General features: G+C 40.8%; 1 protein-coding gene across 4 annotated transcripts in view; it reads right to left on the bottom strand.

Moving 5' to 3' along the window:
* Positions 1-12,015, bottom strand: part of MEF2D (myocyte enhancer factor 2D) — a 1,758,957-nt gene that overhangs the window by 1,246,782 nt on the left and 500,160 nt on the right. The window lies entirely within an intron of this gene.

Below are 12,015 nucleotides of genomic sequence, written 5' to 3'. Positions count from 1 at the left end.
GAACTCAAACAAAGACATTGGTAACCTCCAAACTCTGGACCCCACCCAGTTCAGGTTTGTGAAAGGCAGATCATACCTTCTGAACCTGATCGACTTCTTTGAGGCAGTCACCAAAGCCGTAGACAAGGGTAAGGTGATTCACACAGCCTATCTTGACCTCGCCAAGGCTTGACACCATCCCCTATTTTGGAATTATAGCTAAACCCACTAAACTAGGTATAAATCCCTAAGTCACAAGATGGGTTGCCAACTGGCTCACTGACAGAACCCACAATGTAAAAGTTGCAGACTCCAAATCTGACTTCAAACCAGTGACATGTGGAGTACCACAGGGTTCAGTCCTGGGACTTCTCCTGTTTGGTATCTACTTCTCTGAAGTACAGGCTAACACAGAAGGCCTCTGGCTAATGAAGTTCGCAGATGACTGCAAACTAGGAGCCACAGTCGAGTCCACAAATGATGTGGACATCCTACAGAAGGCCTCACTGAGACAGATGCCTGGTTTCAGAGGCATGGCCTCAAGCTCACTGCCAAAAAGTGCATTGTCATCTCTTTTGGTAAAAACTTTGTACCCATGAACTACCACATAAACAGCAGTTTACTTAATGCCAAATGTGTGATAAGAGACCTTGGGACTCAGTTGGACGGTAGACTCTCTTTTGATAATTGCATTGCCATAGTAGTCAGGGAATCTTTCTATGTGGCACACGTCATCACAAAAGGGGTTCTCATCCAGGAAAAATGAGGTCATTTTTCCCCTCTACTCGGCACTCATTAGACCCATTATATTGTACAACGCCCCTTTTGGAATGTACCTCACAAGACATCTGCAGCAGCTGGAAAGGCCACAGAAGTACCTCACAAAGAGGATTACTGGCCTCAAACAGATGCCCTACACTGACTCTGTCAAAAAATTCCAGCTTTACTCTGTAGCATATCGCCTACTCCGAGGAGATCTCTGCCGAACATATAAAGCTAAGTTAAACCCAGAGCTGTTGGACATGCTACACCTAAAGAAATCCCAATCCCTCCGACCTACATGCTCTAGGGACCTAAACCTTGTCACCACTATAAACAGGACATGCTGGAGGGATAGATTCCTGTCCCAGTGACATCCTATACTCTGGAACAAGCTACCCATCTATGTCAAGCAAACTTCCTCATTAGCACTCTTCAAGAAAAATCTTGATGAGTAGATGGGAAATAGGAAATATACCCCGGGGATCACTTATGTGGCTCTGCTCGACAGGGGCACAGGAAATTAACTTTCTTGGGTGGCGTAAGCCAGGGAACCTTGTTGGCTAGGTTTACTTAGGCCCTTGAGCCGATAGCCTAGTACCTATCTATGAACCTATAAGCTAGATTTTCCACCATGTGATTCCCTAAAACCTCTTATATTAGAGGTAACATAGGATATATGCAAATGACCCCTTAAGGACATCAGGTGTCTCAGCTATACAGCAGTTGTGAATGCCCATGATTTTTTCCTTTTTCATAACAGACTTTAACAGTAAAAAAATCATGGGCATTCAAAACTGCCGTACAGCTGAAACATTTGATGTCCTTAAGGGGTCATTTGCATATATCCCATGTAACCTCTAATACAAGAGGTCTTAAGGAATCACACAGTGGAAAGTCTAGCTTGACATTTAGAAAAAGAAAGCAAACAATATAGCTACACTGCTTGATAAGCAGCAAAGTCAATAAAAATGTTAATGTATATGCTTCTTGATTGTAAAATAAGGATACAGTAGATCCTTCCACTATGAGTCAGCAATGGTTAAACCACCGATGCTCAGGCTCACTAACATTCAAGTGTTTTTTCAGGGAGACAGGCTCCTCTGCATTATCAATGTGGGGTCGAGCCACCCACACCCTCCAAATTTACATTATTAGTCTGTTCTTGATCACTGAAAAAAGTAACATATACCTCAATCTCTCATGAAAGCAGTGTCAGAGGGCATACAGCTGAACCTCTTAGCACAAGAAATCTGGACAAAAGTAACATATACCTCAATCTCTCATGAAAGCAGTGTCAGAGGGCATACAGCTGAACCTCTTAGCACAAGAAATCTGGACAAAGCCTAAAATAATGGTCTGGACAAAGCCTAAATAATGGGGTCAAAGCCTCAAAAACAGGGACAGGTTTTAAATATTGCTCTTATAAAGTGTACACTTAGAACGTTGCTAAAATAAAAGGGTTTGTAATAGCATGCATTTTCTGAAAGAAATGAAGTCTAATACACAAATGTATGTCACTATTTAATGAATTCAATCCTTACCGATTTGCCAGAATACCACAAATTGTATGACGTGAAAATCTGGATATTATGCAAAAATCTGGACAGTTGAGAGGTATGGTCCAAGGCCAGGTCTAAGTATTCAGCATATGCTGCTTAATATTCTGAAAGTCCGTTTTTTGTTTTTTTTTTGCTAGGTGAACTTAGGGAGAAAAATCAATCAAAAATGGCTTTGTCCATTCAAAAATGAGGCCTCACTCTACTCTGTTTTCTTAAAAGACATCCTGAGGTCTCCATTAGAGTACCTTGAAATAATCACTATTACTACAGATTGGCATAATAACAAATTCTGCTGCCCAAAGTATTATACTGTATGTATGAGACAAAGATTTGTGTATGGCTTTCAAAACCTTTCTTCCATACCTCTCAACCTGGAAATACAAAAATCTGGACAAGGCCCATGAAAAATAGGTACAAATATTTACGCTGATTAACATAAATTCTGCATACATAATTATGTAACCCCACCCACTCCAATGGAATTGTGGGATACCAACCTTCAAATGCAAACTGAAGAACAGACAACCAAAATATGGCACCAGAGACTCCTGCATCCATTCCAATGTCCCATTACCTGGCTATTTCGCCCCATTTACCATAAACACTAATGTGCATACTGCTTTACTTCTACGATGATTATTTGGATTTTATTTTTACATTTTATAGCACAATGCACAAACACTAATAGACATCTGCTAAACAAAGCAATACTGTCTCACAATAAAAATAGACATAGCATTAAAACTTCTCTGCCCTTAAAACTCACATTCATTGAAATAGCATTGAAACTCACACCACATCCAAAGAAAATGCATCTGGTAGCCAGTGTTGAATAATGATTCCCTCTGGGCTGTTTTCAAATCATAGGCCCTTTGCACACAAAACAAGAATGTGTTCTTTGATACACCTTCCTGGCTTTATTAAATTATATTTCTTGTATAATACAGCACACTTGTTAGAGTTCGAGAGCATTTTAAATTTATTGTTTGAATATTTTTCCAATAGGCAATGAAACAACATGCATGAACCAATAATGATAACACTGCCCAATTCAGAATGTTCCATCATAAACATCTACTTACACACACAGACACACAGGAGAAAAGGCATTGTTTGCTAAAGGATAATCTCATGCAACCAAGAAACAATCAACACTATTTTGTCACTAATTAGATGGACTTATACCATTTCACTGGTTCTAAGTCTGAAAAGTAAATCCTTGACATATAATTAAAGGTACAGGACTCTCACTGTTAAAAAAAATGTCTGTTACAGAAATCAAAACACATCAAATAATTTCTGATTTTCTGTGGTATGTAGAAAACTTAGAGAAAACATCAGTTAATGATCCAGCAATCTCTTATGCAACAATCAGAATAACTTTGCAAAGTATAAGCAACATTAGTGTGAAAGAAATAAAGTAACACGTTCCAGTGAGAAGAGATTTCCTTTATTTAAGCTTGCTGATCCTGTTTGAACTGCTCTGCATTACTCGATTTGCCATTCTTTTTTTTCCAGACTGAAACCTTATGACCATCCTTTTCATACTCCTTCCACATTCTAAAAGTTGTCATTAATTTTATCACTTGGAAAAACTATCTCTGTACTTCTCAGTTGTCATGCATTGACTGTATGCAGCATTCCTTCCTTTGTTAGCCACAGCTTTCATTTATATAATTGTGAGACCTACAATATAACAAGTGTCTTACTACTAAAAAAGCCATTAGATGTCTCAACTATGCTACATTAAAGAGGAACATCACTTAATATTACTATTCAAAACCATTCTGAATGCTCTGTTTGGCTTTATCACATTTTATGGCTTATTCCCCCAATGGTGAATCAAATTACATAAACCACTTAACCCCAAAAATACATGTTTTCCTGCCTAATGGATAAGTTACGTTAATTAATGAACATCACACTTTATTCTATGGCTCACTGAATATTTTACCAATTTTTGTCCAGAGATATTAACCTTAAAATATATTTTACCAATTTTTGTCCAGAGATATTAGCCTTAACATTTTACTGAAGCCAAGTTTTCAGTTTTCCTTGGGCTTACTGCATGGAACCTACACAGAATACATTCTGCAATACAAATACTTGTTTTCCTGTTTTTCATAAACAATTAATGAATCACTTTGAAAGTATCGAAGTCAGATACGTTAAAATGGTTTTAGATTTTTGTAACGCTAATGATAAATGTTTTATTTACCACTCAAAATTATTGTAATCAGCTGTGTAAGTATCGTTTTAATGGCCTTTTTGAAATAAAAGCTTTTCTTTTACTCTTCTTGTGTGCATGTGTGTGTCTATATATATATATATATATATATATATATATATATATATATGTATATATACATAGATAGATATGTAAATATATATATATATATATATATACACACACACACATATATATATATATATATATATATATATATATATATATATATATATGTATATATATATATATATATATATGATCAGCGGGGTATAGCAGGACATATCCTAAAAAAAAAAAAAAAAAACATGCCTAGTCTCACACACACATACCTCCTGGCAGCAGCATAATAACACACGCAGTACCTCCCACACTCCTTGCAGCACCAGCATAATAACGTAAAAGTATCTCCCGGACTCCTTGCAGCATAACGTACCTTCTCAGAAGCAGCAAAATACCTGCAGTAACTAAATAACGTACCTAGACTCCTTGCAGCGTACCTCCTGGACTGCTTGCAGCAGCAGCAAAATAGTGTACCCAGACTCCTTGCAGCGTACCTCCCGGACTCCTTGCAGCAGCAGCATAATAATGTACCCGGACTCCTTGCAGCAGCAGCAGCATAATAATGTAAACTTACCTCCTGGACTCCTTGCAGCATAACGTACCTTTTCAGAAGCAGCAAAATATCTGCAAAGCTTTCCTGCCTGGATTTCTATGGTACAGCAGCTGTACGCATGAGCTAGCTAGGCAGCTAGCTCAATTTAGACAGGCTGGCAGGCCGTTTCACGGAGTTGACATCATTGCGCACGTAATACCGTCAGCTCCGAAAGCTAGAACAACCAATTTAAAATAAACTGTCGGGAAATTCGGAAGCTAAGGGGTGCCACTCAAGAATTGTGGCACCCCATTGTTTGTACCCCAAAACTCAGTAAAAACCGAGTCATTCGGGACAGTCGGGAGGTATGCTTTCTTCTCTAGAATGCATCTCGGAGCATCTAGAAACCTCATGGCCTCTAGCCCCACCCCCAGACCCCCAGCTTAACACTGTTATTTCCACTGCAGTTATTACAGTTTAGTCTTGGTCAGTTAGGGTGTGCCGAAAATATGTAGGTGAAGACTGAATTTGTTTCTTTGATCATGGTTTTTGTTCAGTCAATCTTTGCATGAGAAGGTTATGTAAAAAACTGTAAAATGCATCTCACAGCATCTAGAAACCTCGTAGAAGGCCCCCAGACCCCCAAGCTTAATGCAGTTGTTCCACAACTGTCAAGAGTGCAGTCTTGCCTAAACAGAACATGTTGAATGTATGAACCACTCATGAATTAATAGCTGCATCAAGAAAAAGAACAATTAAGACAAATATGAGTAAAAGGAAGGAAAAAAGTAATCAGGGCAGTGGTGTGGGGTGCCATGAGCCCTTTTTGCTTAGGCTGCCAGTTTACCTAAGGCTGACCCTGTATGTCATTAACTTGTTTATGAAACTACAGAATTCTGTTTCATTTCTGATACCCACAAATAAGTGAGTCCAATTTGCTGATGACATTTTCTTTTTTACTTTTTTTGGTCTCCCTTGGTTATTCATATTACCATCCCAGCCTCCAGTGCCCCATATCCACATCAGGTCTACAGCTCATCTCATGCACCCCCCCCCGGGACTTGCTCCAGTATTACCGGTGCTGGTCTTGGATCCTAAGGGCATCCTATCTTTATTTGCCCTAACCACTTCCCTGCCCGACACCCTTCACTTTACATTTGAGGGCAACTCCCCACTTTGAATCATCAGTCCACTAATGGAGCATCAGTGACAAATACCGTCCCACCTCAGATGGGCACTCTTTTTCTGTCCCTTGCTCTCCATCAGTCTCTTGAGCCACTAATCAAACCCAAGTCAACTGGCCCATAGTCAGGGTTTTATTCCTCATTACCATTGGTGCGGCCTTTTTTCTACTGTTAATATAAAAAGAGGAATAAGCAGTGTCAATGACTCTTCTACACTTGTCCTAAGATTCTAAACCGATGTAAGTATATTAAGATAAAAGTGAATTAAATTAAATATATGGCAAATAAGGGATGTACACCACTTTCTCACAGCCTTTAATATAATTATTCTCAGCGATTATTATACCAGATATGCCATAAGTGTAAGGTGGAGTTTTGAAAGTAAAGGCCAGCTTTTAATTCCACATTTGACTAAAGATAAAATTACAGAAGATTTGAGTAAACTTTGGAGATTTCTTTTCCTTTTTTTGTTTGAAAAATCTTATATAAAACAACTTTAGACTGCTACAGGCACAACATGTTGTGATGCAGGTAAGACCCTCGGTGTTCAGGAGACTACAGTTTAGATAGTTATTCTTCTAGCTCTTCAATAGATTCCACTTATTCTTAGGGCACTTGCATAGATAAGGAACCCTGCAAGAAGCAGCATGCATGCATATGGTGGGTACCTGACAGTATCCCCACCTTCTACTGTGTGTTCTCAGTGCTTCCATTTCTAAGTTTATACCAGGTAAGAGCTATACTAGGACTGCAACATCAGATATGCTAAAGGACATAGTTCTATGGATGCAGTGTTCACTCATACGTAAGCATCCGCAAGAAATCATGGTATGGCTGACAAATATCAAATCAAAAGCACTACCCATTCTGAGGTGTAATGGGATGAAACCCTGGCTAGGCCGAGAAAACCACAGTCTGACTATAAGATCATGTGCTGGAACAGCAGAGTCAGACAGGCTGAAACTGACCTTTTTTGTGCTAGCTCATCTGTAATCATGGAAGTTACTGTCGGCCACTTTGCTACCACACAAAAAAGAAAAAAAGATTTGGGCACAGCCAGTAGGCATGACATGTTGAACAAAGTCACTTTCAGGTGCAGAGTGACAGAAAGACTGTCACATTCACAGGCAAATACCAATCACTTCAAACAAATCACCACGATTAAATTGTAGATTAAACGACAAAGTCTACATGTTCAAAGTTTTAGCTTAAGGTTAGTGGCAACAGATCTGTACAATTCATATGTAGTATAAACCTTAAGGAAAGATAAAAAATATAGGAAGTAACATGTTAAACCCAATAAATTAACACTAAAACTATGTCCTACTCTGGGATCCAATAAACATTAGACTGTTACTACTCAAAGGCTTACAAGAGAAATAAAACATGAACCAACCAAAGCTAATCTCTCAGGGACAATATTATAGTGCTAAAAAGTACAGTTGTGTACACTTACCATGAATGTAGATGTTCGAGCGTATTCACTGTTGCAGTCATTACATTTGGGTTATCCTGCTGGCAGGTTGCCCTCAGTCGGCCTGAATTCCAAAGTCTTGGGTCCTGCGTCGGTTGCTGTCGCCTCTTCCCTGACGTCAGGTCATCAGGGGTATAAAAGATGCAGCCGACACCATTTTATTCAGTTTTTCTTGCCCCAGATGTCAGGTGCCCCCAAAATGGTAGGCTAAATTATGTAAATAAAACATACATGTACCAAAATAAGCTTTACCTTCATCTATATGCAAATACACCACCTAGGTTGCATAGATTAGAGAAGTAAAGTTAAGTTCCAGCAAAAATAAGTAGGATGGCGGGTTGGTAACCTGGACTGCAACAGTGAATACACTCGAACATCTACATTTGTGGTAAGTGTACACAACTGTACTATGTTCTTCGTGTTTCACTGTTGCAGTCATTACATTTGGGTTGAGTCCCAAAGCTATGGTTGGGGGGCTGGAGCTAAACAGCATTAGGAGCGGCTATGAGGCCCTGCAGAACTGCAGTGGCAAAGCCTGCCCTGGATTTAGAGTAAAGAGGCATATTGTAATGTTTTGTAAAGGTATGCACTGAGCTCCAAGTAGCAGCCTCTAAAATGTCTTTGGTTGGTACTCCCCTGAGAAAGGCTGCAGAAGTGGCCGCAGCTCTGGTTGAATGTAGCCTAATGCCCTTAGGCACTGGTTTGGCATGGTGTGAGTAGCAGAAACGAATGCAGTGGCCTATCCACTTTGAAATAGTCTGCTTGGAGATGGCCTTTCCTTGTGATGCTGTGGCATATGCCACTAGTAATTGTTCTGTCCTTCTGAAGACTTTAGTTTTGTCCAAGTAAAATCTAAGTTGTCCGTGTACGTCCAAAGAATGCAGAATTTTCTCCCCCTTGTTCTGTGCATTTGGATAAAAAGTCGGCAAATGAATTGTTTGGTTAAGGGCTACAATGGATACCATCTTAGGCATAAATGTAGGGTTTGTTCTCAGAGAGACCCTGTCTGGATAAAAAATAATATAGGGTTCCACAGCCATGACAGCCTGTAGCTCTGAAACTCATCTTGCTGAAGTTATTGCTAGGAGCAGAGCTGTTTTCCAAGATAAGAACTTTATATCCGCAGTAGCCGCTGGCTCAAAAGGAGGTAAGGTGAGTTTTTCCAAGACATAATTGAGGTCCCATGCAGGTATTGGCGTTCTCCCTTGGAGGCCTTAAGTTTTTGGCTCCTCTGAGGTACTGCCTTAATAAAGGATGAGAAAAGAGTGGTGGCTCTGTATTGTAATGAGATAAAATGGCAGAGGCATGGATTTTAATTGATGAAAAAGATAGGCCTTTGTCCAGCATCTCAGTTAAGTATTGCAAAATCTGAGGAATATTTGGGATAGCTGTATCAGTTCCTTGAGCTTGGTTCCAAGTGCAAAATCTCTTCCATTTCCCAGAATACGATTTTCTAGTACTAGGCCTTCTGGCTTCTAAAATGACATCCATCACAGCTTTACTGAGAGGCGTGGTTTGTATGGCTACATTATCCGCCATGCTGCCAGGTTTAGGGTCCTGAGTTGGCTGTGCATAATCTGATTGTTTTGCTGGGACAGTAGATGAGGTATTTGAGGTAAGGTCCAGGCTGGGCATTGGGACAAGTTTCTTAAGATCGGATACCAGTACTAGCGTGGCCAGTCTGGGGCAATCAGAATCATTTTTGGTTTCTCCTGCCTGACCTTTAGGAGTACCTTGGGGAGGAGAGGCAGTGGAGGAAAGGCATACACTGACAGGTTTTTCCAGTTGAACGATAAGGCGTCCACTTTCCAAGCTTGTCTGTGATAAGTCCTTGTGCAGAATCTTTTTAGTTGATTGTTTTGAAGGAAGGCAAATAGATCTATGTCCGGGCGTCCCCATTTCTTTGTTATCATGCTGAAGACTTGTGGATCCAGGTGCCACTCGTGGGGATCCATGAGGTTTCTACTTAGTTCATCTGCCAGAGTATTTTCCTTTCCTGGCAGGAATTGTGCCTGCAGATTAACTTGGTAAGTCAATGCTGTGTCCCATAAAGCCATGGCTAGTCTGCACAGGGGATAAGAATGAGTGCCCCCCCTGCTTGCTTATGTACCACATGACCGTGGTGTTGTCTGTCTTTATCAGTAGTTGTCCCAGATGAAGCAGGACCTTGAAGGCTGTCAAGGCATTTTGAACAGCTAATATCTCTTTTTGAGTGATATGTGGATGCTTTTAGTTTGTGGACCAGGTGCCCTGAATGCCTCTTCCTGTCAAGTGTGCCCCCCAGGCATAATCTAATGCATCCGTCGTTAGGCTCTGCCTGGCTGGGGGTAGTGAGAATGGCTGTCCCTTGTTTTGGTGACAAGCCTTTGTCCACCATCGAAACTCCTGTTGCTGGCAGGGAATTAGAGTAATCATAGTTTCCAGACTGTGGCAGTGTTGTGTCCAGACACTTTTTAGGTACCATTGAATTTTCCTCATATGCAGTCTGGCATATGGAATTAGTAAGATGCATGATGCCATGAAGCCCAAAGCCTGCAGAATTTTTCTTGCAGATAACTGGGCCTTTGTTGCCATTTCCTTGAAATAGGTAGTCGGTTGCCTTTGTTTGTCCAGAGTGAGATAAGCCATCTGGGCAGTTGCATTTAAGCTTGCACCCAGGAATATTATCTCTTGTGAGGGTACTAGTTTTGATTTCTTTTTGTTGACTGTGTACCCTAGGCATGTTAAAAGTATCACAAACGTCAGATGCTGTAGTAGAATGTCCTTGTTCTCTGCTTGTATGAGGCAGTCATCCAAGTAAGGATATATTTGTCTTCCTCTTTGTCTGCACTAAGCAATTACTGGTGCCAGGCACTTTGTGAAGACCCTGGGCACAGTAGATTAGCCAAAGGGCAGTGCAGAGAATTGGTAATGCTTTGAGCTAGCCTTGAATCTGAGGTATCTTCTGCATGATTGTCTGATTGGGACATGCAGGTATGCCTCTTTTAGGTCTAAAGTCACGAGCCAAGCCTTGCTGCCCAGCATGGGCAGAAGCTGCTGTAAGGTTGACATTTTGAATTTTGGTATATCCAGGAAAGTGTTTAGAATAGATAGGTCCAGTATTGGTCTCCATGCTTTGTCCTTTCTGGGTACCAAGAACAGTCTTGAATTAAATCCTTGTCCCTGCTCTTGCTGTGGCACTTGTTGAATAGCCCTCATGTCCATGAGAGCTGCGACTTGCTTTTGAGCCTCTGCCCATTGATTTTTTGGCAGGTCTGGCCAACTGTTTGTCCTTTTCAGGGTATGGAAATTAAACTTGTAGCCTTGTGACACTATGTCTAGAACCCATTTGTCCTGGGTTATAATGTGCCAATTTTGAGAAAAAAGTGCTAGTTTTCCCCCTAAGGGTGCTGCCAGAAGATAAATGCTTGGAGCAGGCAGGGGGAAGTCATTGGAACTGTTTCCTGTATGGTTGTGATTTGTCTTCTCCACCTTTGGAGGTAGAAGCACCCCACTGCTTAGACCAGTAGGAACCTTGCGGCTGTGATCTGCCTCTAGGGCATCTGGATCTGCCCCTTTGAGGTCTGTCTGAGACTGGAAAGGACCAATTCTTTGTAGGCCAGTGTCTGCTAAATCTAGGTGGCTGTACCTGTAAGAAATCCTTGAATGTTTGCATAGATTTAGTTTTGTCCTCCATTTTCTTTAACACCTCTTCTGCCTTAACACCAAACAAGGTATCATGTTGTAATGGAGCATCTAATAATTTTGCTTTAACATGGTCTGGCAGATTTTGCTCCTTTAACCAAGCATGCCTCCTAATGACAGAACCCGTAACAGCGGCCCTGCAGGAGGCCTCCAGAGAATCAAACCCACATTGCAAAGTATGTTTTCCAACTTGTTCAGCTGCATGCAATAAATCCTGCATTCTTTGTTTTCTGCACATACAGCATTTGCCATCATTTTCTGTTTAAGCAGTGTCATGATATATTGCTGATATTTGAGCATATGAAACTGGCAATTTAAGGCCCTTACAGCCAAAGTAGCAGATGTGTAAATCTTTTCTCCCCATCTATCCAGTGCCCTAGAATCCCTGTCAGAGGGGGTAGGTTTTTTGCAGTAGAAGCCTTGACCTCTTTGGGACCCTGAGAAATAGTTTCTGGGTCTGCAGTAGGGTTTTTGAAAAGGAATTTATGAGAGTCAGGGACCCTGTAGTATCTGTCCGGCTTAACAGGAGCTGGAGGTAAAGAGTCAGGGGT

Source organism: Protopterus annectens, chromosome 8.part0 (genome assembly GCF_019279795.1).
Source record: "Protopterus annectens isolate FY-2018-M chromosome 8.part0, PAN1.0, whole genome shotgun sequence".
NCBI classification, from domain to species: domain Eukaryota; kingdom Metazoa; phylum Chordata; order Ceratodontiformes; family Protopteridae; genus Protopterus; species Protopterus annectens.
The sequence above is the reverse complement of the archived record's forward strand: the minus strand, read 5'-3'. Positions and strand labels throughout refer to the sequence as shown.